Consider the following 23103-nt stretch of genomic DNA (forward strand, 5'->3'; position numbering starts at 1 on the left):
TTTGTGTATATATATATATATATATTTTTTTTTTTTAGTAGAGACGGGGTTTCTCCATGTTGGTCAGGCTGATCTCGAACCCCGGACCTCAAGTGATCTGCCCGCTTCGGCCTCCCAAAGTGCCAGGATTACAGGCATGAGCCACTGCACCCGGCCCTTATGTTGGAACATTCTTAACATAAAGTCCCAGAACTAAAAATACTTCATCAAAGATTGAGCATTTTCAATTCCCTTGCTGTATTTTGCTAAAATGTCCAGAAAGGCTGCGTAACTTCACATTCCTGGGGCAGGTAGGAGAGGGCCATCCGGTTTTGGATCATAATCCCAAAACACACAATCCCAAATGCCATAATCTTGAATGTTGAAATCGTTATAGATCAAAATTGCTAATGTCTAAATTCCTAAAGTCTAAAATACCTAACACTTCTATAACCACAGTTATAAGACTGAGTACACACAATTACCAACCATAGTGATATGCATTTATACCCTTCTCTTCTGACCTATTTTTAAATTAATTTCAACTTTTAGTTTAAGGGAATATATATGCAGGTTTTTGTTACACGTAATTACCCTAAACATTTAAGAAAGAAAAAAATACCAAGTCTACACGAAATATTCCAGAAAATATAAAAGGCAAATATTTCCCAACAAATTTTACAAGCCAATATTCTTAAATAAAATCAGACTTGTATAAGAAAACTAGAGATCAATATACCTCATGAACATATCCCTCAAAAAATCCTCAACAACATATTCCTAGGTTTAATATGAAATGAATACAATCCTCTCTTTAGCCATTTAAAAAATATACATTAGTATTAATGATAGTCACCATGCTGTGCAGTGGATAACCCGAACTTACTCCTCCTCTCCAAGTGAAACTTTGTACCCTTTGAACAACATCTCCCTTTCCCCATCTACTCCCCCAACCCCCAGCCTCTGGGAACCACCATTCTACTCTCTACTGAGGAGATAAGGTCTCTCTCCTTCAGGGCGTACATGGCAGCTTTCAGGTAATTTATCCAACACCTGAGCTAAAAATTTGAATCCCTGACCATATGCTTTTCTTTGCTTACTTTGTCCAGTGACATTATGACCAACCAGTCCATCTCATTAACGTTTGGAATTATCAGATGCTACACAGTCACCCACATCTTTGCCTCTTATAAGTGATTGATTCATAATTTGTCATTGTTGAGTGTTCAATAGTGACATCAGGAATATCTCTTACCAGATGAGCTATCAGTGCTCCCTTTACTACTGGGAATAGAATCATTAGTGTCTTCAAATCTAATCAGATTAGAGAGACAATTCTAGAAACCCCACAATCAATTCAGAAAACCCAACCTTAAAATTCTATTCTTCTAGAACTACTATTGATTCCACAATCTGTATTAGTCAGGGGTCTCCAGAGATATCAAACTGATAACTCCAGAGATATCAAACAATAGGACTTATGTGTATATAGAAAAAGATTTATTATAAGGAATTGGCTCACACAATTATGGAGGCTAACAAGTCCCAAGAACTGCAATAGAAAGGTGGGAACCCAGAAGAGCCAATAGTAGAGTTCCAGTTTGAATCCAAGGGCGTCAGAAGCAGGAGAGCTGATGGTGTAGTTCCAGACTGGCAGGCTTTAAACTTAGGAAGACCTGATGTGTCAGTTTGAGTATGAAGATGGGAAAACAACCCAATGTCTCAGTTTCAAGGGTATGAGGCAGGAAGAATTGCCTCTTATTCAGAGGAGGGTCAGCTTTTTTTTGTTCTATTCAAGCTTTCAACTGATTGGATGAGACAAACTCACATTATGGAGGACAACATGCTTTACTCAGCCTATCAATTTAATGTTAAACGCATCCACAAACACCCAGCAACACCCAGAATAATGTTTGACCCAATATCTGGGTACTCTATAGCCCACTCAAGTTGACACATAAAATTAAACACTACATCTATGAAAAAAATCTCAAAGTATCTACAAAAAAGCTACTGGAAGTATTAAGTAAATAAGCAATGGCACAGTATACAAGGCCAATATGAGAGACTATAGATAGAACCATACGCATATGATAAATTGACTGTTGACAAAAACGCAAGCTAAGTAAATGGAAAAATATAGTCTTTTCAAAAAATAATTGAATAATTAGGCATCCATCCAACAAAATGAACCTCAACCCATTCCTTATACCATACAAAGAAACAACTTGAAATACATACATCATAGATCTGTTAAATATAAGACCATGATATGGGTAGGAAAACAATATACAAAGATTGTTGTGACCAATATTTCTTAGATATGACACCAAAAACATGATCTATAAGAATTTTTCTGATGAGTTAATTTTATCAAAATTAAAAACATCTGTTCTTTGAATGACACTTAAGAGAGTGAAAAATATCAGCTATGGAGTAAGAGAAAGATTTCCAAATAATAATCTAATAAAAAAACTTGCATTATGAACATATTAAAAACCTTTTACAACTCAATACTAAGAAAACAACCAAATAAAATAATAGGCAAGAGTTTTAATGAATGCTTGACCAGATGATAAACATATGAGAAAGGGGAAATAAACATATGAGAAAATGATGAACATTTGTTATTGAGGGAATACAAATTAATACCACAGTGAGATAAATTACAAACATATTTAGGCTGGTCATTTAAAAAAAAATTAAAACTGACAATAGGAAGTGCTAAAAATAATTGGAGAAGCTGTATCTTTCATACATTGCTGGTTGGGATGCAAAACGTCATAGCTACTTGGAAATTAGTTTGACAATTTCTTCTAAGTCAAACCTACGTTACCACCCAACCAGCGAGTCTGCTCTTAAGTATTTACCCAATAGAATAAACACGGGTTCACGCAGAAAATCTTATACATAAATGTTAGAGATGTTTTATGTACACTTAACCAAAACTGGAAAATATCCAAATGCCATTCAACTCATTCCACCGGTGAATGAAATAAACTGTGGTATATCCACACAGTGAACTATTTTTCAGTAATTTAAAGAAATATACTAGTGATATTTGCAACAACATGGATTAATTTCAAACTCCATTGATGTGACACTAGGAAATAGGAAAAACTACGGGGACAGATTACTGATTAAACATTGCCAGCAGCTGGAATTGGGAAGAAGATTGTCTGCATAGGGACATGAGCAAAGATTTTGAGGGTGATGAAATGTAACATCCTGAATGTAGTGTTATCCAACCACACCTATTTGTCGAAGCTCGAAAAACTGTATACCATTTTTGGTGTACATCTGCTGTGAATTTATTGCATGGAAATTTACATAGTATATAATAAGTAATTTACCTCAACGAGACAGTTTTTCTTAGAAATAACAATGCAATAGGCAAAAAATCAATGATGAAAATACTAGCAATGATAAATCCATCTACTCTATGAATTCTAGGAGGGTTTTCATATTTAGAAACATCAAGAGAAAACACAAAGACCCATAAATTCATAATATCCTGATTTTTTCTTATATCTTTAAGAAAAAAATTTTTCTAGAAATAAATTATTTTATTGATGAGTATTAAGTATGTTCAAGTTAACGTGATATGCCTGGGGAATCTCTGAATAACCTGAACAAACACAAGTGGACCAGGTCACTTAATTATTTGATTACCTTAGTTTAATTCTATTTCGCAGTCGCTTCTTACGATTCTTAACATAATATATGAGAAGACATTATTAAAACTTCTTGATTTTATAGCCCCCTCTTAAATCAATTATAGGCACTTAACCAGCTCTTTCCTGATCTGCCTGAACTGCCAGTAATAAGCTATTTTCCTTTTTAGAGAGTTAGAATTGCAGTGCCTTGGTGCATTAGTGTTTTGTGTATATGGGGTAATTTTGTTTAAGGTCTTTCTGAAGGCAGAAGAATGGGTGCTAAATTATTTTAATAAGCCATGTGTCACATAATGACATTTCAGTCAATGATGGACCACATATAGAAAGGTGGTCCCATAAGATTATGATATCCTATTTTTACAGTACCTTTTCTTTGTTAAGAGATGTTTAGATACACAGATACTTACCATTGTGTTACAGTTGCCTTCAGAATTCAGTACAGTAACATGTATAGGTTTGTAGCTTAGGAGCAATAGGCTAGTCCACAAAGCCCAAGTGTGTGGTACGCTATACCATAGGTTTGTGTAAGTAAACTCTATGATGTTTGCACAAGGATGAAATTGCTGAATAATATATTTCTCAGAACATATCTTTGTTGTTAAGTGATGAATGGCTGTATTAGTGAGGTTTCCATCACATTAACAAAGCTCTGTATTTCAGAAGACGGAAAATAATACTACAAAATGAAGTCTAAGGAAAACAAGGGTAAATTACATTATATGTTTACAAGTCCAAGATATTGCTGAAAGCTGGCATTTTTTAATATTTTTAAAGAGTATATTTACATTATATTTAACAGTAGTCACTTGCAAAATATGAAAATTTAGTAACTATTACTAGTGCTTCCCACTGTATAGCTAATCACTAAATGTAATAAAAAGCAATATGAAAAAGAAGAAAGCTTTGCTTACACACGTTGGATGTATACACACTAACACAATGTTACTGGAAGATATTACAGCAGAAAAATGTGAATAAATATTATATGAGCAAGGCATCATGGATGACAAAAATAAAGGATTATTGTTAACTTTGTATTGTTGATCATTAACAGATAAATTAGGTCATCATATAAGATATAAGAGTTCACAAAAGGCTTCTCTAACTAGGTATGAATCTTACCAAAAAAAAAAAAAAGAAGAAGAAAAAAGAGAAAAAACAGAAGAAAATAAGACAAGTCCATCTGGACTAACTTTCACTATTATACTTCACAATAAGAATGATGTGATTGTTTCACTGTGTGGGTGTGTGATTCAGTTATCAGTAATTTAAAATATTTACTCATGAAAAAATAAACATTTATATAAATCTGTTGACATTGATTATTATAATTAATTTTCAAGTAGTTTTTCATGTAAATGAAGGAGAGGTGTTCATGGACTTTATTTTGAATATGAGGAAAATAATAAACAATTTAAAAGATAACGTTATTTGTTTTTAGCTACAGAAAGAATAATTCTGTGAGTTTTAAGAAGTAACTTCAGGAGGAGAAGAGAAGGAAACATGTAGGACCAAAAGGATTTGAGAAATTTGTGACATGAGTATATTTAGCATATAATGTCCATTAAATATCATATACTAAATATCAAATTACAATGAATAATAAAACTATAACATGATTAAATAGAATCCAGTTTAAGTAAGAACTGTCAAAACCAGGCTGGGTCTCTTTTTGAATAGGGTCAAAGGTGAAAAATTCAATAGGAATTAGGCATATAGGCATACATCATTCTATTATGCTTCGCAGATATTGTGTATTTTACAAATTGAAGGTTTGTGGCAACCCTGCATTAAACAAGTCTATAGGTACCATTTTTTCAACAGCATGTGCTCACTTTGTAACTCTGTGTCACATCTTATTAATTACCATAATATTTCAAGCTTTTTCATTATTATTTTATCTGTTATAATGATCTTTGATTAGTGATTTTTGATGTTACTAACGTAATTGTTTTCCGGCACTGTAAACCACACCCATATAAGATGGTAAACTTAATCAGTAAATGTGTATGTTCTGACTACTCCACCAACTGGCCATTCCTTCATTTCTCTCCTTCTCTTGGGCCTCCATATTCCCAGAAACAAAACAACATTGATATTAGGGTACTTAATAATGCTACAAAGGCCTCTAAGTGTTCAAGTGAAAGGAATAGTCACACATTTCTCACTTGAAGTAATATACTAGAAATAATTAAGATTAGTGAAGAAGGCATGTTGCAAGCTGAGACAGGCCAAAAGGTAGTCCTCTAGAGCCAAACAGTCAGTCAGGTTGTGCATATAAAGGAAAAGTTCTTGAAGGAAATTAAAAGTGCTACTCCAGTGAACACACGCCTGATAAGAAAGCAAAACAGCCTTATTGCTAACATGGAGAAAGTTTTAGTAGTCTGGATAGAAGATTAAATCAACCACAACAAAGCCTAATCCAAAGCAAGGCCCTAACTGGCTCTTCAATTTTATGAATGTGAGGAAGCTGCAGAAGCAAAGCCTGAAGCTAGCAGAGGTGGGTTCATGAGGTTTAAGGAAAGTGACCATCTCCATAACATAAAAGCATAAGGTGAAGCAGCAAATGCTGATGTAGAAGCTGCAGCAAAGTTATCCATAAGATCTAGCTAAGACCACTGATGAAGGTGGCTACACTGTATAACAGATTTTCAATATGGACCAAAAAAACCTTCTATTGGAAGAGAATGCCCTCTAGGACTTTCTCAGCTAGAGAGGAGGAGTCAATACCTGGCTTTAAAGCCTCAAAGAACAGGCTGACTCTCTTGTTAGGGGCCAATGCAGCTGGTAACTTTAAGTTGAGGCAAATGCTCATTTACCATTCTGAATACTCTAGGGCCCTTAAGAATTATGCTAAATCTGCTCTGCCCATGCTCCATAATGGTACAATGAAGCCCAGATGACAGTATATCTCTTTACGGCATAGTTTATTGAACATTTTAAGCTCGCTGTTGAGACCTACTGCTCAGAAAAAAATATTTCTTCCAACGTATTACGTCTCCTTGACAATGTACATGGTAATTCAAGAGCTCTGATGGGGATGGACAAGAAGATTGATGTGATATGCCTGTTAACATCCATTGTGCAGCCCGTGGATAAAGGAGTAATTTTGACTTTCAAGTCTTATTATTTAAGAAATACATTTTGTAAGGCTGTATCTGGAGTAGATAGTGATTTCTCTGATGGATATGGGCAAAGTAAGCAAAAAATCTTCGGGAAAGTATTGACCCTTCTAGATGCCATTAACAACATTTGTGATTCATGGGAAGAAGCCAAAGTACCATCATCAACAGGACCTTGGAAGAAGTTGATTCCAACCCTCATAGATGACTTTGAGAGGTTCAAGGCTTCAGTGTAGGAAGTAACTGCAGATGAAGTGAAAATAGCAAGAAAACTAGAACTAAAAGTAGAGCCTGAAGGTATGATTGCATTGCTATAAAATCATGATAAAAACTTGAATGGATTAAAAGTTGCTTCATATGCATGAGCAAAGAAAATGGTTTCTTGAGATAGAATCTACTTCTGAGGAAAATGCTGTGAACATTGTTGAAATAACAAAGGATGTAGAGTATTACATCAACTTTGTTGATAAAACAGTGGAGGGTTTGAGATGATTGACTCCAATTTTGAAAGAAGTTCTACTGTCAAACAGCATTTGCATGCTGTAGAGGAATCTTTTGTGAAAATAAGAGTCAATTTATGTGGCAAACTTCATTGTTATCTTATTTTAAGAAATGCCACAGCCACATCAACCTTCAGCAAGCACACCCTAATCAGTCTGCAGCCAACATCACCGAGGAAGGCTCTCCATCAAAGAAAAAGATTATGACTCAATGAAGACTCAGATGACTGTTAACATTTTTTAGCAATAAAGTATTTTTAAACTAAGGAATACACATATTTTAGACAAAATACCATTGCACATTTAATAGCTACACAATAGTGTAAATGTAACTTTTATATGCACTGAGAAATAAAAAGTTGTGTGACTCACTTAATTGTGATACTCACTTTATTATGGTATCCTGGAACTGAACCCACAATATCACTGAGATATAACTACATTTTATCATCCTATCTCTAAGATTTCAAACTATTACTCTTTGGAATCCAATGTGGTACTAGCAGTGTTGAAATAAGCTGAAGATTAGAGCCAACTGCTGCTGCCAGGGTGAAGTGCTTATATTGGCATTAAATTACTAACAAGAATAGCAATCAAACAAGAACAAGGAAATTTCTCTTATCATCCCGCCTTTTAATCTCTTTGTGCTGGTGGCATCTATTGTCACAACCTATTAAGATGATTAACTGATAAATAAAATTTTATTACAGTGTCCCAATTAGTGGTATACTGCTATATGTTTAATAGATTCTGAAAAAGCCCTTATTTTTAGAGCTTGCCTATTTTTATGGTGTACATATTTCCATCATAATTGATTTCAATATATCAACAAGATGAAACAGTACAAAGATACTACTCAGATACAATACAAATACAGTTGATGTAAATTACTTCAAAGTAGATAATAAGAAGATGTAGCACTTAAGCAGTGATATTTTGAGTATTCATTTTTTATATTTAGTATTTATTTAATATTAGGTTTACATATTTTTAAAATAATAACTATTTAACAGCTAGCTCTCAGAATTCCTGAAAATTTGACAATCGGCTCTTGTGTGTTGGTATGATTAGGCTCTATCAGACTACTGGATCTCAGCCCAACATTGCAAAGTGAGGACAGAAGAATAGATTTGGGCCAGAGGCAAGAGCTTAAAAACAAGCACAGTTCACTGTTTTAGTTATTAAGCATTTATATACATTTATTTGAACAACCTTATATGCTTCTCTTTAACAAGAAGCAACTAGCCTTTGTGCAAACAAAGATGTACTACTCATCCTCATTCCAAAAAGGATAGACACAAAATTCCACAGTACCTGTCTCCATCCCCAAGCAATGATAATACTCCTTTTATTCAGTCACAGTTCTACTTGAATGTATGGAAAGCTAAAGAATAAATTCTAACATTAACAATTTCCAATAATCCTTATATGAAATGATAAGAGGAAAAGGAAAGGAAAAATCAAAATAGTTAACATAGACAAATATATGTGTATATAATAAGCAAAGGAGATGGTATTTACAGCTACTACTGTCCTTTTTTCTACAAATGGCCATAAAGTTGTAGTCAATATTTATAACTCATTCCATAGGTCATTCCATTTTCCCTTAAGTCAACAATTTCTATTGTTGTGATTCTTTACCTGGTGATTAACTAGAAAAAAAATCACTTTTCCCCCGCAGTGGTTTTCCATTAACTTTTATCTTTGCATGTGGGAGTAATAATCATCTGATAGAATTCTCAGTGTTTCAGACAAAGTCATCACATAGCGAAAATCTATTTTATTCTTAATAATCAGGAACTATTATTTCTATTATCTTCTTCTTTATGTATTGGCTAACTGAAATAGAGCCCAAAATGGCCAAGTGATGATCTTAACTTTGAGATCAATGGAGCCATTGTTATGTGTTCTGATAAAAGCTTTCCTCCCCTGGTAATTAAGACCCCAAATCAGTAGTCCCCAAATTTTCTGTGTCAGGAATAAAAATTCTCTGATTGAATTATTAGGTATAATAGCAAGAAGAGTCATTTTTACTTCTTCTGGAGAAAAGAGCACTATGTATTGATTGCCGATTAAATAGACAATCTATAATATGTAAGATAGTGCCTGTATTAGGATTCTCCAGAGGGACAGAATTAATAGGATATATGGATATATAAAAGGGAGTTTATTAAGGAGAATTGGCTCACAAGATCACAAGGCGAAGTCCCACTATAGGCCATCTGCAAGCAGAGGAAGAAATCAACCAGTAGTGGCTCAGTCTGAATCCAAAAGCCTCAAAAGTAGGGAAGCCAACAGTGCAGCCCTCAGTCTGAGGCCAAAGAGCCCGAGAAATCCCCGGCAAACCACTGTAAGTCCGACAGTCCAAAGGCCAAAGAACCTGGAGTCTGATGTCCAGGGGCAAGAGGAACGGACGGAAGTATCCAGCACGGGAGAAAGAGGAAAGCCAGAAGACCCAGCAAGCCAGGTTATCCCACCTTCTTCCGCCTGCTTTGTTCCAGTTGCGCTGGCAGCCGATTGGATGGTGCCCACCTACACTAAGGGTGGGTCTTCCTCTCCCAGTGCACTGACTCAGTGTTAATCTCCCTGGCAACACCCTCACTGACATATCCAGAAACAATACTTAATTACCTACCTAGGCATCCTTCAATCCAATCAAGTTGCCACCTAATATTAATCATCACAGTGCCCAATATTTCAAGGCATTTATTTTAAAACTAGCACCATAACCGAGTCTTTAATAGGCTTTTTAAAAAACCATTCTCTCAGACCAGCTTCTTCAGAGTGGTGGGTTTTGTGGTAAGACCAGTGATTGTATGGGAATGACCGTTGCTGTACCTCTTTTACAGTAAAATTAGTTCCTTGGTGATGAAAAATATCACATGATATATGTGTGGAGTAAGTTATTCCACAAGTTTACACATGGTAATGTTGACAGGGAAAGCACCCATACCCACAATTCACTGCTCTCCCATTGGCTCAGTTTAAAGCAAATATTTAAACATTTTCTAACAGGATAGACCTTATATTAAATGCTTTTACCATAAAAGGAGAAAAATAAAATGGGAAGAATGAAAGAAAACTTTAGGAGAAGATGGATACGTTTATGGCATTGGTAGTTTTACAGTGTATATTTACCTGAAAAGACATCAAGTTGTATGCATTAAACAGCTTTTTGTATGTCAATTATATCTCAAGCCGCTAAAAGTAAAAATAAAAGTTAACAGAAAGGGGAAAATCCCTCTTTCCTTTCTCCTAGCTTCCAATTTTTCCTCTAGTTCTCCGTATTGGCAGGAAGCCAGTTTACAAAGGAAAACTTGTTAGCCGTCTAACCCCAACAGCAACACAAAGCTGACTGTAGAAGAGTAGATTTGAATTTGTAAATCTAGCTTTAAACCAGAACATTCCATCTCTTAGCAACTCAGCATTTATATTCCACTTGCATAAAAACACCTATTCACATATTATGTAATTACTGAGAACCTGTTCAATTTATACTTTGTGCTAGGTGCTAAGGATAAATTGGTGATCAAAAACATGTCTGGGCTCTATGAAACTTACATTATCTTCCTAGATATTAACGAAATCATCACCTTGGTTATGTATAACTGCAAACTGAAAGTAACATAGGTCTATGAAAAAAATATTACAAATAATCTGGAAGTAATTAAAGAAGTATTTCCCTGAGGAAGTTTCTCCTAGCTGAGAGCTAAAGGATTAGAAAGAGTTAACTCAATCAAGTAGAAGGTGGCTGTGTGTTGGGAACATATCATTTCAGATGAAAGGAACAACCTGTGCAAAGGCCTTATGGTGGGCGTGAATGTGGTATAACTGTGAAGAACTAAGGGAGCTGAGTGTCTGGGCTGCAAAGGTTTAAAAGCAATTTATGGGAGTTGAAGCTTGCCAGGAAGGCAGGATTTAGACCCAGAATTTTATAAGATTTTGGTTCAGATTCTAAGCAGCAAATCTTGCTGAAGAATTTTAAGGGAGACGTTTCAGTTTTGACAGTTTTAAAATAAATGTTCTACAATTTGTGCGGGTCTGAGTTGATAAATGGGGATCAGTTAATAAGCAATCCTGGTAAGAGATGAAAGTCGCTCTGGAGTATTGGCAGTGGAGATGGACAGAAGTGGAGAAATATAAGATATATTTAGAAAACAAAACCAACAAATATTGCTGACAAATTGTAAGAAAGATGAAGATGTCAAAAATGCCTCTTACATTTCTGGCTTATGTAACTTTATTGATGTTGGTACTATGGACTGATAGCACACAAGAGAAGAGGACATCCTTGGATTTATTGAATCATCCAAGTAAAGATATCTAATAAGTGTATAATTAGAATTTTCTATGAAAAGCAGATTTAAAAACAAGCCAAACTAAACATATAAATACAATTTTATTTAAAATGATAGAAATGTCTGTTCATGGCAGTCAGGTTTTAAAATGTGCTCTTTGTCATTAATCTGTCACTATTCTCATTTCCCAAGTTCTTTTCACTCTTAACACTTCCTTTTAAAATTATTATTCTAATCCAATATTCTTATGCATTATTTTACTCTTTTTTTAAAGTGATTAAATCAAAACAAAGAAGAAATTGAGAGGTCACACTAATCCAGTAAGATCTATTAATCTAGTTTAGCAACTGGTCACTTGTGCTAGTTTCTGGTTCTCTCTGTCTCACATTCAAATCGTTTTCTGTCCTTTTGTACATGAACTGTGATCCAATAGGCTGAACCCTGGGCACTGCCTCCTAGGCTGTCTCACTGTCCATTTGGCCAGTAGATGACACCTGCTGAAGAGTGAAGCAGAAGAAAAGAGACATAGGAGTATTTATTTCCCATTCTCTTCGGTTTTGGCAGTGGTTAGATCTCCTCATGATGACAGTTCCTGCTGGGAATCCCTCATTTTCTATCTCCCATGCTCATTGGACTCCTGAAACATTCTTTCCTCCCCTTGCCCCTGAAGGACTAGTGGTGGTGATGGGTTTCTACAATTGCTAGAAGGTTGCTTCAATATCCTTTGTTGATTCACCTGTACTAATAGTTTATTTATTATGCTCAGTTCATTTGAAGTTTGGGTCAAATTATTCTGTTTCTTGCTAGGATACTAAATAGTTCTATAGTTCAGCTTTATTTGAGCTGAAGAGTATAAAGCATTTTCGTTTCCAAGTCATTCACTTTTCATTCTAGCCAGCAACCTCTAAATTGGGGCTCAACAAACTTGCTGTGTAAAGGAACAAACAGTAGTTAAATTCTGTGGATCATACCTCCTATTCCATAACTACTCATGCTTGACATTGTAGCATAAAAGCAACAATAGACAATATGTCAGTGAATGAGCATGGCTGTGTTCCAATGAATCCTTATTTACAAAAACAGGTACAGAGGCCAAATTTTGCCCAATGGCCATAGTTTGCCAACTTCTGTTTTAAGCCAACTAACATTCAAATTAAAAAAATGCAGTCATACATTTACTTACCTGGCAGACATTACCATTTTCCTAAAGCTATATAATAGCACAGTTTTCAATATTTAATTAAGTGCTCAGTTTTGACAAATATGGCTTATGAAATGACCTGTGTAAGGATAAGGGTTAACATAGAAATCATGTCATAGGTAATTTGGTAAAATCTAGGAACTAGTGAGAAACTGTAAGAGAAGTACTTTGAAAAAATTTGATGTACCATACATAAATAAAATATTGTTGATGCTTCAAAGACCCTTGGACTATTACTGTCATAAATTATGTGTGTAATATACAAAGTGCATAATGAATTAGAACCAAATCTTTAGTTATTTGTGTAAAGAATATTTATTTAATGGAATATTTGTAACCAATTTTCCTTGACACTTCAAAATTCCTCAACTAAGAGTTGTCACTTGCCCAAGAGATATAATTTTATTTTAACATTAACATGTAGAAAAAAATTACAAGATAAAACGTATACTTCTTTGGGTTTCACACAAAAACATAAATTAGCATGGCAGTTTATATCTTTTGCAATTACTATGCGTACCTCCCTTAATTTGTCTTGTACCAAAATCTCATGTCATCCAGTAAGCTAATCCTACTCTCCTTTCTTCCTCTCATGTTCATAGTCATATTCTGAAAATCTAAATAGTACTATCATTTAATGAAGAACCACATAGAATAAGAAAAAAATCAAAATCAAGATTACTGAAATTCCTGCTGTCCCCAGAAATTTCAGCTTTAACACATGGTAGCTAGGAGCACTAACTTACAAATAGAATTTGCTATATGAAACCTGGTAGAAATATTTTAATAAATGCTAATGATCATGGGTAAATTCTTAACAACTCACATAGAGAACAGAGAGAACTATAAATATCACCTTTAAAAAAGCAAAATGAGACAGCTTTTAATATTAAGGCATTGGGAACATATGGTTTGTTTGCAAAATCTGGAAATATTCTACTTGGGCCTAGAGAAAGAAATGAAAAATAAGAAGCTCAAAGGACAAACTTCTCTCTTTGCAATCTTAGATGTCTACAGGGTTTTGGTTCAGGACATCTTCCTGCCCTCAAAGATTTTAAGTAAAAATAGCTAAAATCCTTAACATTTAGTTTCTTGTAAATAAGTATAATCTAAAATCCTCATTTTAGAAACCATTTTCAACTTGGAAAATAATTTTAACAAAAAGAATTTAATTGCTTTTCAAGGATGTGAAAACTTCCGAGTGGATAGTGTCTTAAAAGATAACATTCAATTTAGTTTAGAAAATAATGTGTGTTGAACTCTTAGTTTTTGGAAGATATTTACTCATGGTAACCACATCTTACAAATGATGAAACTGAGGGCTTTTGAAGGTTAAGTAACACGACTAAAACTGCATAGTAAGTGATAGAGCTGAAACTTGAACTTAGTTTTATGGCTCACCTACCTGTTAGGCATCCTTTGTAAAGTTTATGGTATGAAACAGCTTACTATATTTAGCCCTATATTCCTTATTATATTTTAACTTCAAATAATCTTATATCAAGTAGATATTTATGACCAAAGGCAATTAGCAGAATAGCATTGAGTCTTCTACTGATCCTGAAGGTTAATATATCTTCTAGTCTTAACAAAGTATCAAAAAATAAAAATTTTCATGATAAGAGGAAATTTTGCACTGGCATTTTCAGAGAAACTTCTCAATTTTATAAATATAAATAAATTATACTTATTTACAAGAAACTAAATGAAACTAAATGTTAAAAAATAGTAACAGATATAACTAATATGTATTCATTACATTAGCATATGCCAGCTGCTCTGTCAAGTATTTTGCATGTATTATATTTTGTTACACTTTTAAGATTATATCCATTATCTCAATATCTATTTTAAAAGTGAAGAAATTAAGACATAGAGAGGGATTATAATGCACAGAGCATGTAAAGAGGAAATCTTTCATTTGAACCATGAAATCTAAACCAGGAATACATGCTTTAAATCACTATACTACTTTTTAAAGAGAGTGCACTTCGATATCTGAAAGTTCTTTTGTTGACTAGGTGCTCATAAGAGGCTATTCAATTTGAGGGTACTGGAATCAAGTTCATTTGTTCTGCATAATAAAATTTGTTGGAAATTTAAAGCATTAGGCAATGAATGTGGGAGTTGGGCTAAGAGGAGCCAGTGATGTTAGATTTTTTGCAGGAATGGTATAGAAGGAGGACATTCTAAGTGCTGGTGCATCTGGGAAGATTTGTTAAATGTATATTTATGAGATTTAGTGCTATGTTGCATATAATCTAAAATCTTCTGTCTTCCCTGGAAAATCTTCAGTAAAAATCCATGTATCTCTCCAACATTTTGGTAAAGTGAAAATAACCCAAATAATTGGTGAGGGGTGGAGGTGGTAGGAGATAAAAAGTTTTAATATTCTGTCTTCTAAATAGCTCAAGGCCTAGACAAAATGAATTCACAGAGACATTTAGAAAATAATGATACAGCTGTGTTTTAAGATATAGTTCTTACATAATAAGAACCTCTAAAACATGCTTGTCTGCTTGAAGGCTCAGGAAACTCTGTCTTTCTCTTGAGCTTTTAGTCTATCTTTATCTTTTTTGTCAATATTAAAAACAGAATTGGTCTGGCTTTCCTTTCTTAAATTGTCTGCTACGAATTTCAAATTCACCCTTCCTCTACTGTTATTTTTTTTTTCACACAGTATCCAAAATGAACTTTGAAAACCTTAAGTAACATCCTGTCTTTCGCATGTTTCAAACCTTTTTGGCTTCCTATTGTTCTCTCAACAAAATTGAACATCTTCAAGGTGGCCTACAAGGTGAATTAGACCTTGCCTTTTTCTCTCATTTCATCTTATGCCATGTTTACTGTGCTCCACTCACTCTAGCTTTCTTGCTGTCCGTGGAAACACACAAAATGTGGCCTCATCCCAGGCCCTTTTCCAAATGTGTTTCCTTTTGCGTGGAACACTGTTGCCCCAAAAGATGACCTCTTCTCACTTCATTCAGGTCTCATCTCAAATGATTTTACAAAAGAAGAGACTTATTTGAGAACTCTATCTAACATGATGCCTTACTTTGTCATTTTTTTGGGGTTTTTTTTTATCTTTTTTTTTTAAATTATACTTTAGGTTTTAGGGTACATGTGCACAATGTGCGGGTTTGTTACGTATGTATCCATGTGCCATGTTGATTTCCTGCACCCATTAACTGGTCATTTAGCATTAGGTATATCTCCTAATGCTGTCCCTCCCCACTCCCCCCACCCCACAACAGTCCCCGGAGTGTGATGTTCCCCTTCCTGTGTCCATGAGTTCTCATTGTTCAATTCCCACCTATGAGTGAGAACACGCGGTGTTTGGTTTTTTGTCCTTGCGATAGTTTACTGAGAATGATGTTTTCCAGTTTCATCCATGTCCCTACAAAGGACACGAACTCATCATTTTTTATGGCTGCATAGTATTCCATGGTGTATATGTGCCACATTTTCTTAATCCAGTCTATTGTTGGACATTTGGGTTGGTTCCAAGTCTTTGCTATTGTGAATAGTGCCGCAATAAACATACGTGTGCATGTGTCTTTATAGCAGCATGATTTATAATCCTTTGGATATATACCCAGTAATGGGATGGCTGGGTCAAATGGTATTTCTAGTTCTAGATCCCTGAGGAATCGCCACACTGACTTCCACAATGGTTGAACTAGTTTACAGTCCCACCAACAGTGTAAAAGTGTTCCTATTTCTCCACATCCTCTCCAGCACCTGTTGTTTCCTGATTTTTTAATGATGGCCATTCTAACTGGTGTGAGATGGTATCTCATTGTGGTTTTGATTTGCATTTCTCTGATGGCCAGTGATGATGAGCATTTCTTCATGTGTTTTTTGGCTGCATAAATGTCTTCTTTTGAGAAGTGTCTGTTCATGTCCTTTGCCCACTTTTTGATGGGGTTGTTTGTTTTTTTCTTGTAAATTTGTTTGAGTTCATTGTAGATTCTGGATATTAGCCCTTTGTCAGATGAGTAGGTTGCAAAAATTTTCTTCCATTCTGTAGGTTGCCTGTTCACTCTGATGGTAGTTTCTTTTACTGTGCAGAAGCTCTTTAGTTTAATGAGATCCCATTTGTCAATTTTGGCTTTTGTTGCCATTGCTTTTTGTGTTTTAGACATGGAGTCCTTGCCCACGCCTATGTCCTGAATGGTATTGCCTAGGTTTTCTTGTAGGATTTTAATGGTTTTAGGTCTAACATTTAAGTCTTTGATCCATCTTGAATTAATTTTTGTATAAGGTGTAAGGAAGGGATCCAGTTTCAGCTTTCTACATATGGCTAGCCAGTTTTCCCAGCACCATTTATTAAATAGGGAATCCTTTCCCCATTTCTTGTTTTTGTCAGGTTTTTCAAAGATCAGATAGTTATAGATATGTGGCATCATTTCTGAGGGCTCTGTTCTGTTCCATTGATCTATGTCTCTTTTGTGGTACCAGTACCATGCTGTTTTGGTTACTGTAGCCTTGTAGTATAGTTTGAAGTCAGGTAGCGTGATGCCTCCAGCTTTGTTCTTTTGGCTTAGGATTGACTTGGTGATGCAGGCTCTTTTTTGGTTCCATATGAACTTTAAAGTAGTTTTTTCCAATTCTGTGAAGAAAGTCATTGGTAGCTTGATGGGGATGGCATTGCATCTATCAATTACCTTGGGCAGTATGGCCATTTTCATGATATTGATTCTTCCAACCCATGAGCATGGAATGTTCTTCCATTTGTTTGTATCCTCTTTGATTTCATTGAGCAGTGGTTTGTAGTTCTCCTTGAAGAGGTCCTTCACATCCCTTGTAAGTTGGATTCCTAGGTATTTTATTCTCTTTGAAGCAATTGTGAATGGGAGTTCACTCATGATTTGGCTCTCTGTTTGTCTGTGATTGGTGTACAAGAATGCTTGTGATTTTTGTACATTGATTTTGTATCCTGAGACTTTGCTGAAGTTGCTAATCAGCTTAAGGAGATTTTGGGCTGAGACAATGGGGTTTTCTAGGTGTACAATCATGTTATCTGCAAACAGGGACAATTTGACTTCCTCTTTTCCTAATTGAATACCCTTTATTTCCTTCTCCTGCCTGATTGCTCTGGCCAGAATTTCCAGCACTATGTTGAATAGGAGTGGTGTGAGAGGGCATCCCTGTCTTGTGCCAGTTTTCAGAGGGAATGCTTCCAGCTTTTGCCCTTTCAATATGATATTGGCTATGGGTTTGTCATAGATAGCTCTTATTATTTTGAGATACATCCCATCAATACCTAATTTATTGAGAGTTTTTAGCATGAAGGGTTGTTGAATTTTGTCAAAGGCCTTTTCTGCATCTATTGAGATAATCATGTGGTTTTTGTCTTTGGTTCTGTTTATATGCTGGATTACATTTATTGATTTGGGTATGTTGAACCAGCCTTGCATCCCAGGGATGAAGCCCACTTGATTATGGTGGATAAGCTTTTTGATGTGCTGCTGGATTTGGTTTGCCAGTATTTTATTGAGGATTTTTGCATCAATGTTCATCAAGGATATTGGTCTGAAATTCTCTTTTTTGGTTATGTCTCTGCCAGGCTTTGCTATCAGGACCATGCTGGCTTCATAAAATGTGTTAGGGAGAATTCCCACTTTTTCTATCGATTGGAATAGTTTCAGAAGGAATGGTGCCAGATCCTCCTTGTACCTCTGGTGGAATTCGGCTGTGAATCCATCAGGTCCTGGACTCTTTTTGGTTGGTAAGCTGTTGATTATTGCCACAATTTCAGAACCTGTTGTTGGTCTATTCAGAGATTCAACTTCTTCCTGATTTAGTCTTGGGAGGGTGTATTTGTCGAGGAATTTATCCATTTCCTCTAGATTTTCTAGTTTATTTGCATAGAGGTGTTTGTAGTATTCTCTGATGGTAGATTGTATTTCTGTGGGATTGGTGGTGATATCCCCTTTTTCATTTTTTATTGCATCTATTTGATTCTTCTCTCTTTTCTTCTTTATTAGTCTTGCTAGTGGTCTATCAATTTTGTTGATCTTTTCAAAAAACCATCCTGGATTCATTAATTTTTTGAAGGGTTTTTTGTGTCTCTATTTCCTTCAGTTCTGCTCTGATTTTAGTTATTTCTAGCCTTCTGCTAGCTTTTGAATGTGTTTGCTCTTGCTTTTCTAGTTCTTTTAATTGTGATGTTAGGGTGTCAATTTTGGATCTTTCCTGTTTCTCTTGTGGGCATTTAGTGCTATAAATTTCCCTCTACACACTGCTTTGAACGTATCCCAGAGATTCTGGTATGTTGTGTCTTTGTTCTCATTGGTTTCAAAGAACATCTTTATTTCTGCCTTCATTTCATTATGTACCCAATAGTCATTCAGGAGCAGGTTGTTCAGTTTCCATGTAGTTGAGCAGTTTTGAGTGAGTTTCTTAATCCTGAGTTCTAGTTTGATTGCACTGTGGTCTGAGAGACAGTTTGTTATAATTTCTGTTCTTTTCCATTTGCTGAGGAGAGCTTTACTTCCAACTATGTGGTCAATTTTGGAATAGGTGTGGTGTGGTGCTGAAAAAAATGTATATTCTGTTGATTTGGGGTGGAGAGTTCTGTAGATGTCTCTTAGGTCCACTTTGTGCAGAGCTGAGTTCAATTCCTGGATATCCTTGTTAACTTTCTGTCTCGTTGATCTGTCTAATGTTGACAGTGGGGTGTTAAAATCTCCCATTATTATTGTGTGGGAGTTTAAGTCCCTTTGTAGGTCACTGAGGACTTGCTTTATGAATCTGGGTGCTCCTGTGTTGGGTGCATATATATTTAGGATAGTTAGCTCTTCTTGTTGAATGGATCCCTTTACCATTATGTAATGGCCTTCTTTATCTCTTTTGATCTTTGTTGGTTTAAAGTCTATTTTATCAGAGACTAGGATTGCAACCCCTGCCTTTTTTTGTTTTCCATTTGCTTGGTAGGTCTTCCTCCATCCCTTTATTTTGAGCCTATGTATGTCTCTGCACGTGAGATGGGTTTCCTGAATACAGCACACTGATGGGTCCTGACTCCTTATCCAATTTGCCAGTCTATGTCTTTTAATTGGAGCATTTAGCCCATTTACATTTAAAGTTACTATTGTTATATGTGAATCTGATCCTGTCATTATGATGTTAGTTGGTTATTTTGCTCGTTAGTTGATGCAGTTTCTTCCTAGCCTTGATGGTCTTTACAATTTGGCATGTTTTTGCAGGGGCTGTTATCGGTTGTTCCTTTCCATGTTTAGTGCTTCCTTCAGGAGCTCTTTTAGGGTAGGCCTGGTGGTGACAAAATCACTCAGCGTTTGCTTGTCTGTAAAGTATTTTATTTCTCCTTCACTTATGAAGCTTAGTTTGGCTGGATATGAAATTCTGGGTTGAAAATTCTTTTCTTAAAAATGTCGAATATCAGCCCCCACTCTCTTCTGGCTTGTAGAGTTTCTGCCAAGAGATCAGCTGTTAGTCTGATGGGCTTCCCTTTGTGGGTAACCCGACCTTTCTCTCTGGCTGCCCTTAACATTTTTTCCTTCATTTCAACTTTGGTGAATCTGACAATTATGTGTCTTGGAGTTGCTCTTCTCGAGGAGTATCTTTGTGGCGTTCTCTATATTTCCTGAATCTGAATGTTGGCCTGCCTTGCTAGATTGGGGAAGTTCTGCTGGATAATATCTTGCAGAGTGTTTTCCAACTTGGTTCCATTCTCCCCGTCATTTTAAGGTACACCAATGAGACGTAGGTTTGGTCTTTTCACATAGTCCCAAATTTCTTGGAGGCTTTATTCATTTCTTTTTATTCTTTTTTCTCTAAACTTCCCTTCTCTCTTCATTTCATTCATTTCATCTTCCTTCAGCGATACCCTTTCTTCCAGTTGATCGCATCTGCTACTGAGGCTTCTGCAATCTTTGTGTAGTTCTCAAAACTTGGCTTTCAGCTCCATCAGCTCCTTTAAGCCCTTCTCTCCATTGGTTATTCTAGTTATCCATTCTTCTAATATTTTTTCAAAGTTTTTAACTTCTTTGCTATTGTTTTGAATTTCCTCCCGTAGCTCAGAGTAGTTTGATCGTCTGAAGCCTTCTTCTCTCAACTCGTCAAAGTCATCCTCCATCCAGCTTTGTTCCATTGCTGGTGAGGAACTGCGTTCCTTTGGAGGAGGAGAGGTGGTCTGCTTTTTAGAGTTTCCAGTTTTTCTGCTTTGTTTTTTCCCCATCTTTGTGGTTTTATCTACTTTTGGTCTCTGATGATGGTGATGTACAGATTGGTTTTTGATGTGGATGTCCTTTCTGTTTGTTAGTTTTCCTTCTACCAGACAGGACCCTCAGCTAGAAGTCTGTTGGAGTTTACTAGAGGTCCACTCCAGACCCTGTTTGGCTGGGTGTCAGCAGCGGTGGCTGTAGAACAGCGGATTTTCGTGAGACCACAAATTCAGCTGTCTGATAGTTCCTCTGGAAGTTTTGTCTCAGAGGAGTACTCGGCCGAGTGAGGTGTCAGTCTGTCCCTACTGGGGGGCTGCCTCCCAGTTAGGCTGCTTAGGGATGAGGGACCCACTTTTGGAGGCAGTCTGTCCGTTCTCAGATCCCCAGCTGCGTGCTGGGAGAACCACTACTCTGTTCAAAGCTGTCAGTCAGACAGGGACATTTAAGTCTGTGGAGGTTCCTGCTGACTTTTTGTTTGTCTGTGCCCTGCCCCCAGAGGTGGAACCTACAGAGGCAGGCAGGCCTCCTTGAGCTGTGGTGGGCTCCACCCAGTTCGAGCTTCCTGGCTGCTTTGTTTACCTAAGCAAGCCTGGGCAATGGCGGGCACCCCTCCTCCGGCCTCGCTGCCACCTTGCAGCTTGATCTCAGACTGCTGTGCTAGCAATCAGCGAGACTCCGTGGGCATAGGACCCTCCGAGCCAGGTGCGGGACACAATCTCCTAGTGTGCTGTTTTCCAGGCCCCTTGGAAAAGCGCAGTATTAGGGTGGGACTGATCCGATATTCCAGGTGCCGTCTGTTACCCCTTTCTTTGACTAGGAAAGGGAACTCCCTGACCCCTTGTGCTTCTGGAGTGAGGCAATGCCCTGCCCTGCTTCGGCTTGCGCACAGTGGGCTTCACCAACTGTCCTGCACCCACTGTTAGGCACTCCCTAGTGAGATGAAACCGGTACCTCAAACAGAAATGCAGAAATCACCCGTCTTCTATGTTGCTGGGGCTGGGAGCTGGAGACTGGATCTGTTCCTGTTCGGCCACCTTGGCTCCACGTCCTTCCTTTGTCATTTTTTATGTTACTTGGCTTTATTCATTATACTTATAACTATTTTATATGATCAGGTTTCCCCTGCCATAAAGTACATTCCATGAAAGAAAGATCTTTTTCCTGGTTTGTTTTCTACTCCATCTCCACTGTAGGTAATCTATAAATAACTGTGGTATGGATTAATGCAGTAAATTTATCTTACTTTCTGGATCTATGATATATTTATTTATTGTGTTTCTTTCCCCATATTTTTCTATATTTGTTTAATGTTTTCTTTGCTGTATTTTAGATTTCCTTTTAAATCCTGTCAGAGGCATTTGCAAAAGAATCAAACAAATGTCTGTATAAAATAAACAGAATATTTTCAAATATAAACAAGTGTCGCATCTGGGAAATATAAAATCTGGGAAATTTTTACCTTTGGTTTGACCGAGGCACCTGGGAAATTGAGAAGAAGAAGAAGTAAGGATTGCTCAGAAGGAGCTTATCGATATTAATTTATTTTGAGTCCTTCTACCTGATGGCCCCTAACAAAATAGAGAAAAAGCAAAACACAAAGATAGAAGAAAAGAGTGGGAGAGTGAAAGGGAGGACATGAAGGAAACGAGGATGAAAATGAATAAAGGAAGGGGGAAAGGAAGGAGAGAAAGAAGAGAAAGAAGAAAATTATGATCAGTGATGAAGGCCAAATAAATACTAATCCTGGGAAGATATATTCTATCATATGACTACTAAAAAAAGAATTATAGAAGTAGAAATTTGAATTAATGATTGAATGGGTCAATCCTGTTGCTATGTGGCATTCTGTAAAGGTTATAGACTTCAAAATTCCTTTTCTTTGTATATGGGGTCCAGTAATTTTCAAGAGATCCATAGTCCTGGGTAATGTCAACATCTTTGTATATGATCCACTCGTTATCCTGGCTTCTCCAATTATTTTGTTGTCTGCTTTTCTTCCATTGCCTATTTTTCTGGCCCTAGATGAGATTATTTTCCTGAATTTCCATATCTTTGTAATCATTGTAAGCTGGAAAATGAATAACTTTTATTGCATGGCATGAAAACATTAAATGATGTAATGTTTGGCATATTTAAT

This window comes from Hylobates moloch, unplaced genomic scaffold (assembly GCF_009828535.3).
Source record: "Hylobates moloch isolate HMO894 unplaced genomic scaffold, HMol_V3 SCAFFOLD_15, whole genome shotgun sequence".
Taxonomy (NCBI): Eukaryota; Metazoa; Chordata; class Mammalia; order Primates; family Hylobatidae; genus Hylobates; species Hylobates moloch.